This window comes from Aedes aegypti, chromosome 2, assembly GCF_002204515.2.
Source record: "Aedes aegypti strain LVP_AGWG chromosome 2, AaegL5.0 Primary Assembly, whole genome shotgun sequence".
NCBI classification, from domain to species: domain Eukaryota; kingdom Metazoa; phylum Arthropoda; class Insecta; order Diptera; family Culicidae; genus Aedes; species Aedes aegypti.
The window spans coordinates 98,603,869-98,622,296 of NC_035108.1; the positions used below are offsets into that span (position 1 = coordinate 98,603,869).

Sequence of the window (18,428 nt, forward strand, 5' to 3'; positions counted from 1 at the left end):
TGGTAATGTCACGAGAAATTTTACAAAAACTGTATTGTCTGGTCGAATAATTAAAAAATGCTCTTGAAACACCTATTATGTTCCAACGCCTATCTAAGATTATCCAAGAACCGTAAAACGGGGTAACTTTGATAGTTTTTTGGGAGAAAATCTGAATGTTTCTCCATTCTGTTTCAAAGATTTTTATTTTATACTAGTTACCCCGGCATTCTTCGTACTGTCCAGTAGGCTTTGAAATATGCTATGGAAAATCCTTTCACCAAATGTAGAATTTGTATTCCCGTTTTCCTTACTTCCTCGGTGAGTTTTTCGCAAATATTATTCCACACAAACATGACGCAATCCTTAAGGAACGCAACTGCGGAGAAATCATGTAAATCTGTTGGCCCGTTCTCGAACCATTTCGTGACATACAAACACCAATCTATTTTTATTTTTATAGTTTTAAAAAAAGTACTGGTATCTCAGTTATTGCAGTTGAAAGATTGCATAACGATTCATTTTAAACGGACCAATATTTCATATAACCGATGATAGTCTACTTTCGGTTTTGGGGTAACTTTGATAATGGGTATGTAAACAACTACTGTTTGGCATCATTGCAGTTGGAACATGATTGGAAAATGATTATGAAGAACGTAGATAAGATTTTGTTCATAAAATGAAGGAATTTTCAGAAAAAAAATCACCTACAAAAGTGTGTTTACTTCAAATATGCAAGGAAAATGCCATTTGGTTCAAGTAGGGGAAATCGGCCGAGTATCGTGAGTTTTGACAATGCAAAATGAGAGAGCGAAGAATACGAAAGGTACGACGCATGTCGCGCAACAAGAATTGAACCGCTCTTTTTCTCGTTCGCTTGGTTAGTTCACTGTACCGGTTCACTAAAATGAGTGATTCGGATCAGAGCCGTTCATTAAAATGAGCCATTTTGCTCATCTCTTCACAGTACTCTCTTCGACGAAGTTTCAGTACTCAGTACGATCTACCTTTAGGAGTTGAGAATCATTCTTTTAGCTGAGAACATAGGTAGGTGGTAAGCGCTTTTTCGAATTTGCACTTTATGGCCATTGAGGGATAAGATTGTAACCTTTTCGACGGGGTTGGTGGTCTGATGGCTACCGCTTCTGCTTCATAAGCAGAAGGTTATGGGTTCAATCCCAGGCCCGTCCCTTTCCTCGTACTTTGTAGTTGTATATCTCTCACTTGCTTCTAACTTCCATTCTAAATCTATCACACTCAAACTATTCGTTCATAGCAAACGCTAGAACCCGAGACGGACAAGAAACCGTTTCCCTAACGCTTCCATTCTTCCACGCGCATGCCTTTACTTACGCCTGATACATAGGCAGTCTGCCAACCACAAAAGCAAACCTCTCTGCCATGCCTTTCCTCCAATCCATACACTCCCGCATGTACTGGCTTAGATGCAGTGGTATATACGGTCTACGTGGAAGCCAGTATAATGCATCATCAATTCCTCCCCCTTCCCCACATTGGTCTGCATTCTGACGTGGCAGGCACCATTGTCGCTAAAAATAGAAGATCACCAGCACTTATACACTGAGGATGCCTGTTAGTCCCAAGCAGTCATTCGGTTGGTTCTTTGTGTGAGTGCAGCTGATCTGGCGATACTGGAGTAGCATCCACGGGCGGCCAATCAAGCTCAAGCTCAAGCTCAAGCTGAGGGATAAGATTGTAACCTTTGGGGCATATGATATCTCTACATCCTGACGATTTGGAAAGTTGGTGTCTTTGGAAGAGTTGTTCAATAGCTCAAGGGCTGCCATGTGGTGATCATTCACCTACGAATTTCCGTCATTAGGCAGTGCTAGGGTACATGGGGCTTTTGTTTTGTGGATATCTCAGTATCCTGATCACTTAGAAAGATGGCGTCTTCGTAAAGTTGTTCAGTAGCTCAAAGGCTAACATTATTTGACACAAGAGGTTCATGATAATGATAACAGACGGCGCTAGTGTGCATGAAACTTTTGTTTTGCGAATATCCCAGGAACCTGACCACTTAGAAAGATGGCGTGTTCGGCAAATCTGTTGCTCAAGAGTTTCCTTTAATCTAGTGAAGAGATTTAAAATGTCTCAACCAGGTGGAGCTAATGTGTATCAAGTGTTTGTTTTGCGGATATCTGACAGTCCTGATCACATAGAAATATGGCATAAGTGAGCAAACTGACCGCTCAAAATGATGGCGTCTTTGACAAAGTTATTCAGTGAGCCATAGACTATAATTCTTCGTGCCGGATGTTTCAAAAACTAATGCCACCAGGCGGCAACAATGAGCATGCAAGTTTTGCTTTTCAAATTTACCGGCTAAAATAATTTCAGCTTATAATCAACTGAACCACTCTACCAAAGACACCCCTTTTCCCATAGTCAGGATTTTGAGATGCCTGCGAAACAAATGTATTATTGTTCACTAGCGCCGCCTGTAGGCTCAATCTTGAATATTTTGGTTCAAATAAAGATTTCCCCTGAGTTACTGGACAACTTCACCGAAAACGCTAACTTTCTTAGTGAATAATATGCCGAGATATCTGCAAACCATGGTCCATGGTCTCATGCACTGCCAAGAGGTAAAATAATTTGACCTGAACTCCTAGTAGTTCTTGAGTAAGCTTAAACAGTTTTTGTACTCGAATCTTGGTTGAGTATAATTTTTCAAACCCGTATGAGTATTAACCTTGTAGATCTGAACTGCCCATAACTGCATATTTGTATCATTCGACAAAAGTAGGCATTGAGTAAATGGAATACCAAGTGTGCATTTTATGGCAGTATGGGAGGAAACTAAATTTTCAAAAAAAATAACAGGAAGTCAAAAGTGTTCATTTGAGGTTGATATTTTGTACAACTCATATCGCATATTGGGTGAATAGTCAGAAAATAATTCTGATGGAAATTTCATTCCTATTACATTACTATTTGATCATCTGATGACTCTCCATGGTGTTAACTCCAATTTGTCAAAAATGTCGAATGTGACTGTTATGCAGTTATGGGCAGTGAAGGCCGGTAGCCATAGAATTTCTTGTTTAACCTGAAATGAGCGTTAAACTCAAAACTTGGCAGAATATAGTGTCATGGGCCTATTTGTGTAGAAATGTTGTTCATGAAATATTGAAAAATTACTTACAACGCTTGTAGATTTGAAGATCTGATTCCCATAGAGTTCGTGTTTCACCTAGCACACCCGGGAAAACCCTGGCATACATGTCTTGCTTGTAGCCCATTTAATATTATTTTATGACATTTCATACGAACTGACTTTCTAGGACAAAAATTCTATTTACATAACAAAAAATCAATTTATGTAAAGATTCCATTAACGTAATAGTAGGGAGCTCACATAACGTAAATAAAAGTTCCAATGTAGGCACAGTACTTTCAGTATCGTAACCCTGAATCGTCCATTTGTTACATTGCGTATGAGTATAGGTGTGTTGAACAAATCCTGCTCTCGGGGCGACATTGATGGATGAATTTGCGTTTCACAAAGTAACTGGAACCGGCCAGTTAGTGCGGTAGAAAGTCTATCTATTTATTTATCTTAACTTCACAGCTGGCTATTGGACCTGTGTGTGTGATGATAAGACTAAGAGTTACCGTTGTAGAATGGTTGGAACCTCTTATAGGTTTTAAATTAACGTTCCGGTAGCAATTGCCTTTGTGTTGACCTGGTTCTTTATTGGATTGAGACGTTTGATCCTTTTAGGAGGTAGAGATGCTGTCATCATCACAGTCTTGGTGATGAACATTTTGTAGTAAATCAGAATCGATAACACGTGTTCCGCTCTGAAGTATGGATTGGAATGAATTTATGATATTCTGTACCCTAGAGTCAACGTCCCAGACTAATCAACATTTCTCATCTTCTTTGAATTTCAGATTTCTTCGTGTGTGGGTGCGACTTTCTTCGGTCGAGAATCGTTGACAAAATGGTAAGTTGAGTCTTAATAATATCGACATTTCTTGTTATATAGATATTTTTTGCACTAGAATTTCTCTAGGGGTCTATTCAGTTATTCTTTCTGGGATTTCTTCTCTAAATTGCTTTCGGGATTCGTCCAGAGACCTTCCTGGGGTTTCTTAAAAAAAAGTTTCTTCCAAGACTTCTTTGTAAATATTTTTCTTCTTCTTCTTCTTGGCATTACGTTTTAAATGGGACAGAGCCAGCTACTCAGCTTAGTGTTCTTATGATCACTTCCATAGTTATTAACTGAGAGCATTCTTTGCCAATGTTTCCATTTTTGCATTCGTATATCGTGTGCCAGGTACGATGATACTCTATGCCCATGGAAGCCAAGGAAATTTCCATTACGAAAAGATCCTGGACCGACCGGGAATCGAACCCAAACACTTTCAGCATGGCTTTGGTTTGTAGCCACGGACTCTAACCACTCGGCTAAGGAAGACCCCCCCCCCCCCCCCCCCCCACCCCTCATATATGGAAATGCAACCCAGGATTTCTCTGGGCATTCCACTACGTTTTTTTAGAGATCCCATTTAAAATTTTCTTGTAAATTATTAAATAAGTCGAAATTCTTACCTCAAATTCGATTATAAGTAAATCAGGAATTTGATCAAAAAATTGTAAGCTCATGCATCCCAATTTCCAACAGCTACGTTTATCCATCAATTTGCCATATTACTTCCTTGAACTTGGCAATCGCACATAAAACTGTCAGCCGCACTCGCCTCAACCGCGCCATGATAAATGACTATTTTTGGCTTGTTAGTCTCACAGCTTGATTTCGGTTTCTGATGCTCATTCGATTCCGACCGACAGCTAGCGGACCATGTCGATGTCGGTTCAAGCCAAGCCAACACGGATGAATGGTCCCGTTAACAATTGATTTTTTGCTCACCACCTCCACCACCAGCATCGGGATGCCCCGAAAAACGACACTATTCTGCTGGAGATAAATCAAATCGAAACACAAACCGAAAATAGTTCAACCATTGTTCTAACGAACCGACATTGGCAAATATTTTGGTAGATGAAGTGGCAACTGGCGATTTTTATGAGAGTATTTATGACCAATATTTCGTTAGACCCGTTAGCGAAAGCTAGCGGTGGTAATCCTTTATGGACACCGTCTTAGAAAAAAAAACCTTCTAGAAGGTCACGTCTTCTTTCGTTTATTTACTAAACATTGTTGCAACTACAAACAAAAGGAAGAGTGAATCTCTGAATTCACAACTTCCTTCCAAAAATGTGGATTTTAAAACTATTACTAAACGTGTCAAACATGAAAGAAAAGACGTTTCTCTGGAATGGGTGCTTTTATCGAAGGGTAAAATAGTTAATGTTGATAATTGCATCGAAATGAGCAATCAGTTCGATGCCTTAGACAAATTTCCCGAACACCAAATCGAAGCAGCCTCTAGCCCAGGCTCTTTGATTCAAGTGAGGAAGCTAAGAATATCGCCTATCGTGCTCAGTTGTTCCGAATTCGGTGGATTTAGGCAGGTGATCTTGAGGGAATTAAGGTTTCCTTCCAAATCGCAAAGAAAGGAGACTGTCGCGTTTTGCCGGAAACTCTTAAAGATCGTGAACTTCTTCTCAAACATTTTGAAGAGAAGAAGCACAAATTTTTTACTTATGACGACAAAACTGACTTTGGTCAAAGTCATTCTGAAAGGTCTCTCAAGTGACTATAAGTCACTTGAAGGGATCAAAAATGGAATTATTGATTTATTTGGATTTTCCACAGTCCATGTAATCATTATGAAAAAGAGAACCCCATCTGGCATTGTTTGGAAAGTGCTTTCTCAAGAATATTATTTAGTTCACTTAAACAAAAAAGATCTAAATTATGTTAAAGCTTTAGAAAAAGTTAGACTTACGTTCGATGTCCGTGTGACATGGGAACATTTCCAGAAACCTGGAGGAAATTACCAGAACCCCACTCAGTACCGTCAGTGCCATGATACAAAAATTGCCGCATGGATGCTAAACGCATGATTTGAGGAGGTTTTTCTCACGCTAAGGACGTCTGTCCAGCTTCCTTCGAACTTTCTACCGATAAGTTCATATGCGCGATATGGGCAATCATAAGTCAAATTTTTGGGCTTGCCCTTCGCGTAGGCGAGTCGTCGAGGCTCGTGCCAGTCAGATGAACGATTAGATAACGGTCGTTTTCGGAATTTCCCTGGTAGAGTTTCGAACAATGCTCATTTTTCAGTTATTGATCGCTTGATTAGGAATCATACCCATCAGGAAGATTCAAGGAGTTCTTGAAAGGGGTGAAGGACATGCATCTGTACGCGTCTATTGAATCCAATGCTTCAGTAAACCGGATGAACCAATCGCCGTCCGATCCAAGCTTGGTTGGACAATCTACGGGCCTACGTGTGCAAGCTGAGCCGATTCTTGAATAGTCGGCCATCACAACTGCGAAGCGGTTTCGAACCAGGAGTTGCACAACATACTGCGAAGCTACTACACACTATGATGGTGATGCTGCTGGTATCCGAAGAAGATAATTGTGGTTCGTTTCAAAACTGGGCTATTGTGGAAGGAGGACAAAGTACGGTTCCCCGATAGCTACTCGGTGGTGATTAAGCGTTTCCGTTGTCTGAAAAGGCAGCTAGCGAAATACGATCAGCTGTGCAAGAAGGTAAGCAAGTTGATTAACGATTATGCTATGAAGGACTACATGCATGTAGCGACAGAAGAGGAGTTGAAACAATTCGAGAAGATCTGGTGCCTTATTTCTCTGGCGAACGTCGGTCGACTAAGAGGGTGGTGTTGAGCAGCGTCATGAGTCTGTTCGACGTGCTAGGAACAGGCTTGATAGAAACTCCTCTGCGATGCAAAGAGGAGGCGATTTTGCCGTTTTTCTGAGGAGCAAAAAATAAACTCCAAATTTTCAACACAGACCCTCAAGCAATTCGAGTGAGAGTGCAGAAAAATGCGAGGATTTTTTCAGACACTCTCTCTCTCTCGTTACGATGCTCACCATCACTCACACTTCAAACGAACTCTCGAGTCTGCCGCCCGAACAGACAGTCCTCGGGGAGTTGTGAGAGCACCCTTTTTTGATGGAATTTAACTCGGTTTTTTTTTGTGCTGCATCTTCCTCGCTCATTTTTCGTTGCCTCGCTGCTTAGCATTTTTTGGCTCCCTCGCAAAGAGGCACTGGCAGCACGCTGCTCTAGAGTATGTCACCGAACTCTGATGATGTTGAGGAGAATTATCAAGCCTGGCTAGGAATGCTGGCAACATTCGTGATCCACGGGGAAATATTGATCCAGGATCTGTGGCGAAACGACGGTGACTGGGATCGACCGATCGACGACGAAAGCTGCGAGAAATGGGATCGGTGCATAGCTCGTCTCCCGCTACTACAGTATTGGACAAAACATTTGCAACTATTTCGATTTTCCGTACAAAATGACCAACTTTGGTAAGCTAGATCTCAGTTATTTATGGACCGATTTGAATGAAATTTTCACAGAACATCAGATATAACTTGAATTTTAACATATATTTTTGAATATTTTTTCCAAACATGAGTTTATAAGTTATAACGGTTTATCTAAATTGTAATTTTCGACGAAAAATTCAAAACTATTTATCTCAAAATCTGTTAGCCCTACACAAAAACTGTCTTCAGCAAACTTGTTCATATCGAAGATACCATGAAGCTATTCCTTCAATATGATTAGTTATGTCATTTATAACAAATTGTCAAAATAAATCACTTTAGTCAAACCGTTACTGCTTCTGAACTTGTGATTGGAAAAATCACTCAAAAATATATGTTAAAATTCAAGTTATGTCTAATGCTCTGCCAAAATTTCATTCAAATCGGTCCATAAACAACTGAGATCTAGCTTACCAAAGTTGGTCATTTTGTATGGAAAATCAAAAAAGTTGCAAATGTTTTGTCCAATACTGTATGTTCATGAGTCGAGGTCCGTGGATTATGATACGCTTCAACTTCACGTGCTTGTCGACGCCAGCCAGTATGCGTATGGTGCAGCGGCATATTTCCGGGTGCTCACAAGCAGGGTTGGGAAAAATCTTGAAATTCACTCTACAGTAGCCAAGCAAAGCCAATCACAGTCAGCGAAGCCAGTGAAACTCACGCCCATCGCTGCTGTAAGCAAAAGGCCTTGAAAATATCAAAACACCCGTTGCTAAGGGCAACCCAGAATTACTGTAGAAAAATGTTCTATTTCCCGTTGCATTTCCCGCATTTAGAGCCTTCAATGACACTCATGATTTAGAAAATTCGTGCACCCAACATAGGCTACTTGATGAGATTCACGTTTTTGAACTACTGTACTGGAGAGCCACGTGATTTTCGCGAAAATTCAAGCCTACTACTATTACCTGGGAGGGAGAAACCAATACAAAATTTCTGTACGTCATAGTGAGCCGGGATTCCGCTGTCACGAACTGTCACTGTGAGCCCAGATCTCAAACATTGGACTAACATGGAAAAAGCGCGTAACTGATTAAAACACATTTTTGCATTTCATCAAAAGTGACAAAAATCGAATAAAAATCAATTCATGCACACAATGTAAGTAATGTCACGTGAGCACCTTTCAATCGGATTGAATATAAAGCATTGAAAAACGCATCGTTTTACTTTTTCCAATTAAAAATAATATTTTGTGCATAGAAAACTGTGGCCCTTTTTCCATGTTTGTCGGGAAAAATCAAAAGTACACAACAAAAGAAAACTAGCGATTTTCCCCAAGCCTGCCTTGATTGTTGTTCGCAAGCTGGAGTTATCTTGCAGTTCAAACAAACATTGTTCTATATTTCGTGTGTAGTATCGGTGCCTCCCTCCCAGACTATTACCATTCCCAGCACTGTGAGTTACAAGTGATGGGTCGGTCGAAGTTTGCTCCGTTAAAAATGATGTCCATTCCGAGGCTAGAGCTGCAAGCGACCGTCATGGGATCGAGATTGTTGCAGGCGGTCGTCGAACAATGGTTCATCTGGTCGGATTCAAGAACTGTGAACTCCTAGATTCATCCGGAGCAGCGGCGGTACAAGCCTTTCGTGGCGTTTCGGATCGGCGAGATTTTGAGCGTCACGAAACACAGCGAGTGGCGTTGGATATCGACGAGAAACAACTTCGTGGACGATCTGACCAAATGGAAGAGGTACGGGCGTGTCATCGGGTACATGATATTTCTCTAGTAGAGCCAATGGTCGATGTGTCGCGCATTCCCCGTTGGAAGATGTTGGTTAGAGCGGTAGCATGCGTTTACCGATTCATTTGCAACTGCGACCGGAAGAGAAAGGGAGGAGCGTTTTTTAATTCCGAATCTTCGAGCGGACGCAAAGGCGGTGGTGAAAGCTTGCTTCTAATGTACGACGAGGAAATTTGTTCCAAAGGTTCCGCAAATGGCACCTCTCCCCCTGGGGCGGATTACTCCTGGGCGGAGGCCATTCTGCATTACCGGCGTGGACTATTGTGGTCCGATCATGGTCACGGTTGGGCGTAGGTCAGACAAGCGATAGATCTGCCTCTTTACGTGCCTGACAACAGGAGCGATTCATATGGAAGTGGCACACAGCTTTACGACGTAGGCGTGTCTGATGGCGATTCTACGTTTTGTGTGTCGCAGAGGCAAACCGGTCGAATTTTATTGCGACAACGGAATAACTTTCAGGAGATAATACGGAAGATACATGGAGAGTGCAAAGAAGCGATGACGGATGCTCGGACTCGGTGGAACTTCAATCTACCAAGCTCGCCCCACATGGGAGGCATTTGGGAGCGGCTAGCCCGATCCATAAAAGCCGCACTGCCCGTGTTGAACGATGGCAGAAGGTTGACGGACGAGGTTTTGCTGACTACACTGACCGAAGCGAAGGACCTTGTAAATTTACGGCCGTTTACGTACACGGGTTTAGGGCCCGAGGCCGGGGAAGCGTTAACACCGAATCACTTCGTGTGAGGCGTAGACTTGGCTGTAGACCAGGTTCCGAAAACGAACGACGCGGGGGCTTTGCGAGACATCTATAAGCGGTCGCAGGTGTTGGCTGATTATATGTGGGACCGTTGGATAGCGGAATACGTGCCGGTGATTAACAAGAAGGAGTGAGGAAGTGTTGGACACGTGGAGTTGTTAGAGAGGTGTATCCTGGCGTTGATGGCCGAGTGAAGCAAGCGTTGGTGAAGGCGGCGAAAGGAGAGTTCCGGCGTCCGGTGGCGAAGCACCACCCAACATCGAAAAACCATCCGCCTTACTCAGTTCACTGTGACGATTTGATAGCAGCACAATAGTAGAGTGCCTGTAAACAAGAGTGACGTCATGTTCCAGTTTTGACAGGTCTCCTGCTCGATTGGAACATGGATTTGTATGGAAATGACAGTTCGCCGCTGTTCCAATTTTGACATTGACGGCACTCTTATCTAAATCCACTCTGCACAATTCGCTTCCAATACGACAATTCGTCCGTTTGGGTGTGCTGCTGTCGTTATGATGATGGTTGACGAGAGCAATGTCAAACTCATTCATGGTTCCAAAACATTCGGAACAAAATATTTATTTTCACCGCTTACTTCACTTATGTATGAAATTGAATGAGATCCAATGGTAGAGAATTTATTTATCTACCCAATGGTATTTTTAGGGGCAGCGGAGAATGTCCCGAAGTGTGTATTATTCAAGCGCAAAAATCGCTCAGGCGAAAGTTCCAATGAAACTAACCTCACATATCCTGGTTTTCCAACCTCAAACTAGTGATCCTACCAGCCGGATCTCAATTTTTATGAAAGTAGTGCAATAATACAAAAAACGAACATATGTAGAACATAGAGAATGGATATTCCTACCTTTTCCGCCTAACTGTTCCACTGGGAACCGCATTGGCGTAAATAGGGAGGGGCCAGGGGGGGCCTGGCCCCCTCGAATCATGTGCTTGGCCCCCCGAAAAAAATGGAGAAGAAATGACAATATAGTTAAAACTAGTTTTTAGTAACTACCGAAAAGCTAAACAATTCATATTCTTTGCAAATGGATTAAAATGGACAAATTGTTGTGAAGTTTTGCGAATAAGTTATACGTCTTCTCAGTGAGAATCGAAATCACGACTCTCTGATCTCTAGTTCGGGCGCGTAACCCCTACGCCATGAGAGGACTCATGGACGCAGAAGTTAACCTGAATTCGGTTTCAGCTCAATAATCACGTGGTCCTTTTTCGCAAAGTGCACCTCTTTCGGAAGAATTAGATGCCCATCCAAACAAAACGCTTTCTTTTTATATCCAATGCCTAGCCCGCGTTATTTTTTAGGTATCTGTGTCAATCTACTGTACAATAACTGATTGTTTTTCAAGCATGAGCTCATGTATTTATGTTTTTCTCGATCGTACATTTATATTTTACGACCGACCGAATTTATTTTTCGATTTTTAGTAGCCCAAAAATGTACATTAGTGGGGCAATAGTTCAAGTGGGACAAGATTTTCTTTTTAAGATTTCTAGCTCAATTTAAATCAAAGCTTATGAGTGCCACAATGTTCAAGTAAGAGACTTTCACTACAAATATCATAAGAATCGATTGAGATTTGGAAAAATTATGGTTATTTATTGTTTTTGGACGTAAAAATATAATTTTTGGTCAAACTTTCATTGCATGGAAATAATTAAGGATAAAATCTTCTTTGTTTTTCTATCTAAGGGAGTTTTTAGGCTGAGGTGTATTGGTTCACGCAGAGAAAACAATTTTAATATCAAATATATTCTGTATCATTACAACAATATATCTGCTGTATTATTTGCCGGCTTATAATTGCCTTTTATTGTTTCAATAACAACTCCTAATTTATTTCAAAAACAAAAATTGTTGAATTTGACAGCTGCGTTAAACGGGGTAGGGGAAGGGGTGGTAAAATGAACACCTTAAGGATATCATCTTGTTTCTGATAGAAAAACGAGGAACTTGTATAGTTCTACCCCACAACATCAAAAATAGGGATGTTATCTATAGCAGCACCAGGAATTCAGACTAAAATTGCTGAATTTTCACATATTTTTGTCGCTAGCAAAAAACGATGGAAATGTTCATTTTTCCTGCACTATGTTGGTAAAATGAACAGCTGTTGGTGGTAAAATGAACATCATTCAAAAACCGCGAGCAGAACAAATATTTCTGAAAATTTTTTTTGCCCTACCGAAAATTTATTCATTAATGATTGTAACCCATTCAAAGAGAATTCTAAATGTATCAGATTTGACCTCATATCATAACGATATTCCCCTCACTGAAAAACCTCAAGTCTTCCGAGCTAAAAGTTACGTCAGCTTTAATTTTCAAACGTGATTTTCTTAAATCTTAGTTTTCGTTGATATTTTCACTTCAATTGACCTACGTATCAACTCGAACACTCTTATTTATGCTATAACTCGTCCGTGCGTGATAAAAATGTTTCGAAATTTGTTTTTTCTCGACAAAAGGCAAGGTGTTCATATTACCACCCCTGTTCGTTTTACCACCACTTCCCCTACAACAAAATATTTTTTGTTTCAACTATTTTTTCTTTTGAAACAACAAATTTTTGCATTGAAATAAAACCTTCCATTTTTTAAATTAAATTACACTGTTCTTTGATGTGACAATGTTCTTGTTTGAAATAAAAACACTGTTTTGTTGGTCCCAGTCCCTTTATTATTATTTTTTTAGGAATTAAACAATAAACAACGAAAACGAAACGTCTACTTTACTTTTATTTTGTGAAAGTAGAAGTATTGGAACATGCACCAAAATCAATTTAACTGGAGAATGTTCTTTATCCGCTTCGCGACAAAGTGACGGGATGACATAACCGGCTCGTGTAAGAGTTGACTGCAATACTGGAGAATACATTAGTGGAATTAAAATTTTAGAAAAGATGGTTAATACTCAACAGAAATAATTCTGATTCTGGTTTTCCTTACTCCAAAACTTTAACAACGCCATGTACTTCAATTTAATATAATGTCTCGGAAACATTTGCTTTTTCACCGGTTCTACTAAGCAACAAAATGGCGAGACAGTTTTTATGCTACGTGCATAATTATTAGAACCAATAATGATGTAAATTGAAACAAATAAACTTTCATTTGACGTAAAGTTTTTCTTTTGTTGTTTCAAAAATAAATCTTGTTAAAAATGTACCCAGTTAATCCAACAATACTGTTGCTTTATTCTGATAAAAATGATTGTTGTATCAACGCATTTTTTGTATTACAACAAATTGAACAAGTTTATTGAGAACAACAAAGTTATTTATTATTTTGAATAGCTGGTATTTCTCTGCGTGTTACTACATAATTGCTTGGGATCAGTTTTTGGCCCATACCTATTGTGGTAAAAGTTCGAATCAGTGGGACAAAAGTTCGACTCATATAAACTCGCAGAGAAATTTACAAGTTACCCCTAATTCACATATTATCTTCAAGTTTAGAGAAATTTGCCTGATCGTGCGAAAAAAGTCACCAACATTTGGGCTTTGGGCAATTTTTGGATGAAAAATTAGTGTGTATTTATCTGTAAACCACCGATGGAGCAAAAGTTCGTTTAAGACAATCAGCGAAATTATAGCAAATATGTTGAAGGTTGTCTGTATGGTATTCATTTCTCTTCAACTGCTATTGTTTTTATGAAAAATTTTATTATACAACTAAGGACGAACTTTTGCCCTACCTTACTCTGATTAGATAATAATAAATCCATGAGCAAAATACCTTCCATCTTGGCTGACAACAGCTTTATTTGAATACCTTCAATCCTTCAATATGATAGTAGCCAAGCAGCTTTAGGATTTAAAGTTTTAACTCTAACAAAAAAGGTATTATTCAATCCTATGTTCAAATTTTGGTTTCGGGAGGTTTAGAGAAATGAATCGTTCGCTACAGAAATGCTGAGCAGCAATAATCCATATTTTCAAACTAGCAAGCGTTTATTTTTAAAGCTTTAGTTTTTTTTTTGACTTGTCGGCTTCAAGAGTTTTGAATTTCACATTCATCTTCTTCTTCTTTCTGGCGTTATGTCCCCACTGGGACAGAGCCTGCTTCTCAGCTTAGTGTTCTTATGAGCACTTCCACAGTTATTAACTGAGAGCTTACTATGCCTATTACCATTTTTGCATGTGTATATCGTGTGGCAGGTACAAAGATACTCTATGCCCTGGGAAGTCGAGAAAATTTCCAACCCGAAAAGATCCTCGACCGGTGGAATTCGAACCCACGACCCTCAGCTTGGTCATGCTGAATAGCTGCGCGTTTACCGCTACGGCTATATGGGCCCCTGAATTTCACATTGATATTGAACCTTAATTGAATTGATACATTTGAATTTTTATCTTGTTTTATAACTTTGAAAAAAAAATCTCGTTCTAATCAAATTGAAAAGGTAAATCCTGATTATAGTCTGCTTTGAAATCCATGTATTCTTTTCGAGATCTATAAGACTGGGTTGAATACGTCATCTAAACACGTTTGTTATTTTTCCATAGAAGTGACATTTGGTATCTAAGAAAGTTGATCAATCGGTTCTGGACTATATTTAGGTTTTGATCTACCTCTGTATGAAAGTGCGCCACTATAATCGGTTCTCAAATATTATCGAAACAAGCATTGATAAGTTATCTAAATCCTTTACGACTTTTATCTCTCATGAGAAGGGGCCGTGGCCCCCCTCAAGTCTGATGGCTATTTACGCCCATGGTGAACCGTCTTATACCAGGGAAATAAAACATTTTTACCCACAGCGGCATGTGATGGATGCGTGAAAAATCAAATCTCTCATCATCTGACTAGTTGCGCTACCAAAGTATAGATGGCTAACAGTATGTTGCGTTTTGCGATTGGAAGCGTATAGTCCATTTTACGAGACGTTTTTGAACAGCTGATCGCATATTTTATAAATGAAATTTCGACAGTAGGCGGTGTCGTAACGTGTGAAAGTAACAGCAATATCATCAGTGTTGCCGTTTCGTAAAATGGACTATGGACCAATGCACGAGTTCATTATTTGACGTTTGAGCGGTGCCGTGTTATTTACGTGACCATGGCAACGAGTGAATTCGGCACCGCTCAAACGTCAAATTAGTGAACTCGTGCATCGGTCCATAGTGGGTGAATGTTTGAGTGGATGTATTCCAAATTGGGTAGTTGAATTGCGCGCGGCTCAAAATGTAAATATTGGGGAAGAAGATTTGTAAATAAAGTAGAGAAAAAGTTATTGTATCGTAGGCGTTGCGATTCGTGGGCTATTCGTAGTTATTGCAAATTAGAAGAATATAATTCGAGCGCGTGGATAAATTTCTAGTTTTTTACGGAATTGTGCCAACTGAAATCGAAAAGAGTTGAGGAAGGAGGAATTTGGAATTTGTTTTCGAAATTTTGGATAAGGCTGTTGGTGATCAATCCCGAGTGAACGAAACCTGTACAGAAAGGCATAATTGAACGCAAATTATAAAATTTTCAAGAATGTTCTTTCGGGTGAGCCGGATGATTTTTCGATGTTGGGTACAAGGGCACTCAAACAAAATGTAACAAATATATAAAATGTCTGTATCCACTTATCCACTTAACACACAGAAAATCGAAACATTGTCTTAAGAACAAGTTTTTGATCTTCGAACAAATTTTCAGGTCGGTCATGTTGTATGCTGTACTAATCAGCAGCGTGCTGCACCACGACGATGGACGAACATGCTTCATGTTGAGGACACAAACACTTCAAAACCCCAAATTCTGGCAACACTTCATACTCACCTGTAACATATGCTCATTCAGTCATTCATAAATTATACCTAAAACATACAAATATTAGTATTGAAACGTTGAATTATTAATCAATTACTTACCTCTCGATCTTTCTAGATCGTCAACACATTGTTTTTGTTTACCCTTCGCATTACATCTTTGACAGTTCCAGAAGATTCTGCAATAGCCTTTATTGTATAACAGTTAGGCCACAATACATTATTGTATGCTACATTCTAGGATACTAGAATGTTCCATACAAGCTCTATAGGAAAGAGCGGAGTATAAATATGACACCATTACATTGTACTAATCAGTCTGAAATAAACCGTTAATTCGAACTTATCTCTCTTTGTGTAATTATTCCCAACCGGATCGTATCCGCGGGAACAGTAGCCTTTATATTTATTAAAAAAATCATTCTGGAACAGATTAAATAGGAGGTATGGTACAGACTTTATACTTAAACAAGCCGATTTTTATTTAAATTATAAATTAAAAAAATAACAATCAGTTACAATTTTCGAGACATGGTTTAATCACATCCGAGGCTGGTTGCAGATGTTTTTTGAGTCTTAGTCTCTATTTTAATGCAAATCTTCCTTTTTAACGGAGGATCTTAAAAGTCTATTTTAACCAAAATGGTCTCTAAAGTCACGTTTTTTCCTTATTCTGCATGCAGTGAATCCTGCTTTAAGAGGTTCTAGGGAGACCTTCAGAGACTATTACGCGATATTTTCACAGATTTTACAAGAATTTATTTTCAGATTTCTTCAGAAAAATAAACTTCTGGAATTCTTCTAGCGATTTCCACAAAGATCTCTTCTGGTATACTTCGGGGATCTCCTTCAGAAATTTATATATTGATTCCAATACCATGTCTAAAAAAAATCTTCCAGCATTGTTTCAAGGGATGGATAATGGATTTTTTCGTAATATGCTCCAGAAAATCCATAATCAGTTCAATGCTATTTTGGTTTCCCAGTTGCTACTTTAGGAGATCATCTAAACTTTCGTACAGGAGCTCTTTGAAGAAAAAAATATATTTTTCAACGGTTCTTGAAGAAATTCATTTGAGGATTTTTTCTAGGAAGATCAATGAGAAACATAGAATAGTTTCTCCAGTTATGCTTTTAGGATTTTTTATATGGATTCCTTCAAGGATTCACTCACATTCACCCTAAGAATTGCTGCTAAAATTCCTCTAGTGATTACTTGAGTAAATATATTTAATACTATTCCAGGAATTCCTCTTTAAAATTTGACCTGGAATTCCTCATGAAGATCTTTCAGAAATTTCTCTAAAGGTTTCTCCAACATTTCATACGAAATTACTGCTGCAGTTCTTTCAAACAATTCCTCGTGTATTTTTTCAAGTAAAATCTTCATGATTTCTTCAAAAGTTTATCTGAGGTTCCACACCAGCTAATACTACAGTAAATAATCTAGTAATTCTTATCATCTAAGCAATTTTTCTATGAAATCTTTCAAGACTTCCTCAAGAACCCTGGAGTTCATTCAGAGAACTTTGTGGGAGTTCATCAAGGGTTACTTTCAAATTTAATCAAGTTCCTTCAGATGATTTCATTCTGTTAATTATTTTCTCTAACCTCCGGGTTATTGAAATATTTCACCTAAAACTTCTTTGAAAAATGTATTGCTGTTTGCATTTGACGTGCAAATTCTGTCTAACCGCGCCACAACACAAAGTAACTAAAGGATACTAAGCAACCATGATCCATATCACCGCCAACCTAGCAAAGAAAACCAATCTTTGACATCGCCTTCCTTGTTAAAAATCTTACCGCGTTTGGTGTTCCCGCATTTGATATTTGCATTTCAAACGCACACAGCAATATCTAAAACTCCTGGAATAATTTCTGAATGAATCTTTGGAACTATCTCTGGAGTAATTCCTGAAGAAATTCTCCGGATGAAATCTTAACAATAATTAAAAAAATTCTATAAAATCCGTGGAAAAACACTAGTTAAAATCTTGATGATGCTGTAAACGGGACCTTGGTAGTGGGCTTCGTGGCCGTGCGGTTGGCAGCGTCAGTAGTTTAGGCGTATTGTGCCACGAAGCGTGGGTTCGATTCCCGCTCCAGTCGGTGGAAACTTTTCGTCAAACGGAAAATCCATCACTAGACTACTGCGTGTTTCGTGTAGTCCGTTGCCTAATGTTACTGATCGTTCAGTCTGTACAGCCTATGGCTGAAGACGGTGTAAATTGTCTTTTTTTTTCTTTTTTTTAAAATAGTGGTAAAATCATTGGGTACAATTTAAGAGTACTTATGATCTTCTTGAAAAATTTCTGATAGAAACCTTGAAAAAAAATCATGATGGAATCTCTGAGGTACTTTCTATGGTTATTCTTAGAAAAAAATCTGCGTTTAATTATTGAAGGTATCTTAAACGGAATGCTTAGCAAGTTCGTAAAATTTACAAAATGAACTTCTGAAGAAATCTTTGGAGTTCATTTGGGATGAATTTTATTTGAAGCAAACTTTGGGCAAATTTCTTGATTTTCAAGACATTTCTTTTATCAAGAATTTCAAAATTAATCCCGACTCAAAAATAAAAAAATATTAGGAAATGTCCCAATTTTCCAGGAATATCCAATAAAAGCTGTGTATGAATCATTGATGTTTCCACTTCCGTGGCAATTCTCTGGAAGCCCTCTCGC

The 18,428-nt window shown here is 39.1% G+C and overlaps 1 protein-coding gene across 8 annotated transcripts in view; it reads left to right on the forward strand.

Moving 5' to 3' along the window:
- The window catches only part of LOC5576646, a 387,639-nt gene that overhangs the window by 181,737 nt on the left and 187,474 nt on the right, over nucleotides 1-18,428 (forward strand). The window lies entirely within an intron of this gene.